Source organism: Psammomys obesus, unplaced genomic scaffold (assembly GCF_907164565.1).
Source record: "Psammomys obesus unplaced genomic scaffold, mPsaObe1.curated_primary_1811, whole genome shotgun sequence".
Taxonomy (NCBI): domain Eukaryota; kingdom Metazoa; phylum Chordata; class Mammalia; order Rodentia; family Muridae; genus Psammomys; species Psammomys obesus.
Genome location: NW_026596237.1, coordinates 8,707 through 11,966, shown reverse-complemented (window position 1 = coordinate 11,966; position 3,260 = coordinate 8,707). Strand labels below are relative to the sequence as shown.

Here is a 3,260-nt window from a genome sequence, read left to right as displayed (position 1 = left end):
AATGTCTATATGATTTAAATGGTATTTTCTGTTACAACATTATTTTATTTTCTTCTATCTTAGGGGAATGCCTTGCAAACAGAAATCAAATACCTGACATTGAGGTACATGCAATTGTGAGATTTTAATGATCATCAGTACACTTAAAACAGGGCTGTTTATACACTGTTGCTTTTCTTTAAAACCTCCAGGACACAGCTAGGTGTGCTGGTACATTCCTTTAATCCCAGCATTTGTGGAGGCAGAAGCAGGCAGATATGTGTGATTTTGAGATCACATTGGTCTAACAACAATTCTAAGTCAAGCCACAGCTACACAGAAAAAAAAACTATTTCAAAAACAGAAAATAAAAAGAGGCCAACAAACAAACAAACAAAAATCAAACTTCCAGGACACATTAAAATTTCTTAAGATTCATATCTGTATCAGTGTGCACATAAAGTTACCTTTTATTACTTGTAGAACTTTGAAAATGTTCTTCAATGGTATGGTCTTCCCAATTGTAGCCTAAAATAGAGTACCAGAATATATATATTACTGGAAATATCATATTATTATTATTAAAGCAAAACTTAAATCACTATCTTCTATGACCCTTAGAACCATGCCTGATTTATTCACCTCATTCCTCCTCATTCTCAATTGGAATTATAGAAAAGGATCAATAACAAAGTAAGACTTGTCTCCTTATTTTAAAAGCGAAAGAAAATTTGCTGTCTTACCTATAGCAGTGAGGTTTTTACAGGTCTCTAGCATCACATCTTTGTAGAGTTGTTTCTGTGAAGGTTCCAGCAAAGCCCACTCTTCTTGGCTGAATTTCACATGTACATCATTGAAGGTCACTGAATTCTAAAATATGCCATGCATTTGTACAACAGAAAGAGTGGCAACAGTATACATTTATACTACATTGGCAATATAATCATATGATTCTAGTGTTTCTTCCATTTATTTTCTGACACAGAAGTGCTAATGTTAGACAGTTTTGTGCTGTGCATCGGTGAAGGTGAGGAGAAGAAAAAGCCTGAGGTTTAGATTGTAAGAAAAACCAAAGGTGTGCTTTGAAAATCTGTGTTAAAGGAGATTCATCAGTTTGTAAGACATGAATATGAAGTAGCCATTAGCTGGGTTCTTGAGCAACCTATGAATCACCTTCAGTTACTTGGATGAGTAGGTCAGGACCATGTCATGAGACAGGTGGAAGGAAAAAACACAGTCATGATATTTTATCTAGAAGCAAATAAGATGTGGCTATCAGGGGACACTGAACATATGGGTGATGTAAGTCAAAAGACAACATGGCACTGAATATCTTGTTTTGACCAGGCCTCAGGGATGTGGCATATCAGTATGTGAAGAGAGGAGCTCATATATTTGTGGAACAGAAAGTAGCATATAGTGAACAGATGGATAAAAATAATGTGAGGTGGCAAGCAACAGTATTAATAGCTGATAACATCATATTTCTGAGTTTCTAGACAAAAGAAAAGGTGTAGAACAGATGATTATTCTTTGATCATTGTTTTGTATATTTTCCTTTCTAAATCATGTATAGTCTATAGGTTAAAAATAAAGAGTAAAACACTTCTATTAAAAAAGAAGTGTTAATGTTATCACTAATTCACTTTAGAAGAAAACTGAATAATGAGGGTTAATTGTGTCATATCTGAACTTTTTGAATAGGATATAGGTTTGCAATAGACATGGGAATTAACGTGGACAAACACAGAGAGAAGATTGCAAAAAGAAAGAGACAGAGACATAGAGAAAGAGACAGAGAGAAATTAACAGATGAACAGTACAAAGTACACATCAGAGAAATTTATGAACAGTTACTAATGATAAAAAATGATGGACAAACTGGGTGTATTCTGTCATGCCTTTAATTCCATCACTCAGGAGTCATAGGCAGGTGTATCTTATTGATATGAATGCCAGCATGATCTATGCAAAGATTTTCAGGACAGCCAGTCCTATATAGTAAGACAGAGCCTCCCCTAAAAGTCAATCAAACAAACATAAAAGTGTGAAAGAACTCAAAGTCTTTACTGAAGCTTCTACAAGGAATTATACATTCACTCCAGTTGTATAGTCATTTTCCAGAAATCTGCACTGCCCCAGCTTAAACTGCAACTTTAATGATATCTTACTAAAAGGGAATGCATGTTTAAACAGCTAAAACTAGAAAGATGAAAATAGTACCAATGTAAATGCTGATCATAAATAAGCAACATAAGACAGGAGAGATGGCTCAGGAGTGAGGAGCTCTTGCTGCTCTTGCAAATAATTGGGCTCAATTGTCAGTGTTTACCTGAGACCCACTACTATCAATTGCTATAAGTTCATGAATTCTGAAGACATCTTCGGACTACTGTGAGGATTAGGCACACAAGAGGTGCATAATCATGCATACAATCAAAATACTCATATTCAGTAAAAATTAAAAATAGATCCCAGATGGCTGGGCTGATTGCACTGTTTCTGATAAGCTGGGACTGCACAGTGACAAACAGTTGGATCTGTGGGTCCCCAAACATCACTGACTGTGTTTCCAAGGTGAGAAGAAAACCAATGATGAAGGAAACAATTGGGTCCAACCTCAGAGCACCCAGCTAATTTCTGGGAAAGTTCCTGGGATGTTGCAGCAGGAATAAGGTTTTCAAGCAAATGGACCCCTCCCCCACTACCACCACCACACATGGGAACATTCTGTGGAAAAATTCTCAAATTCCTGCAAGTCACCAGCTTGGAGCCACCACTCTCAAGCAAGTGCCTACACACTCTACACACCACCCCAAACACCAAAGACTGGGTCTTTCTGTTGGGAGAAAACCCAAAGGTTGGGGAAACATCTGACCCTACCTCAGGACACCTAGCTCCAGAAAAGTTTCTGGATATTCACAGGCTCCATACTCTAGCCTGCTGCTGCACACATGAGAGTGGTGCTCACCTGCCACTGATTACCACTTGGGTCCTGGGGCACAGAGCTCCAAACTTACACCTGCAGAAGCCTGGGTTCCCTGAGATCAACCCCTGGATAGTGCTTCAAGGGACAACCAGTTATTTCTAAGTAAACTGACCAAACCATGGGGCACCCAGGTTACAGCAGCAGCTCACTAAATTTACAGCAAGAAACCCAACAGCAGGGCAGTTGTCTCCAGGACTTCTCTGGGTGAGAGGAGAGCCCCCTTTACTAACACAGGCCACAATTACTACTCTGGTCTGCACACCTAAGGTGAGCTGTGGCAAAACCTGAAAAA

General features: G+C 38.5%; 1 pseudogene; it reads left to right on the top strand.

The window, feature by feature from the left end:
• The first annotated feature begins 1,054 nt into the window (after positions 1 to 1,054).
• Positions 1,055 to 1,496, top strand: LOC129668345 (single-stranded DNA-binding protein, mitochondrial-like; annotated as a pseudogene).
• The last annotated feature ends 1,764 nt before the right edge of the window (positions 1,497 to 3,260 follow it).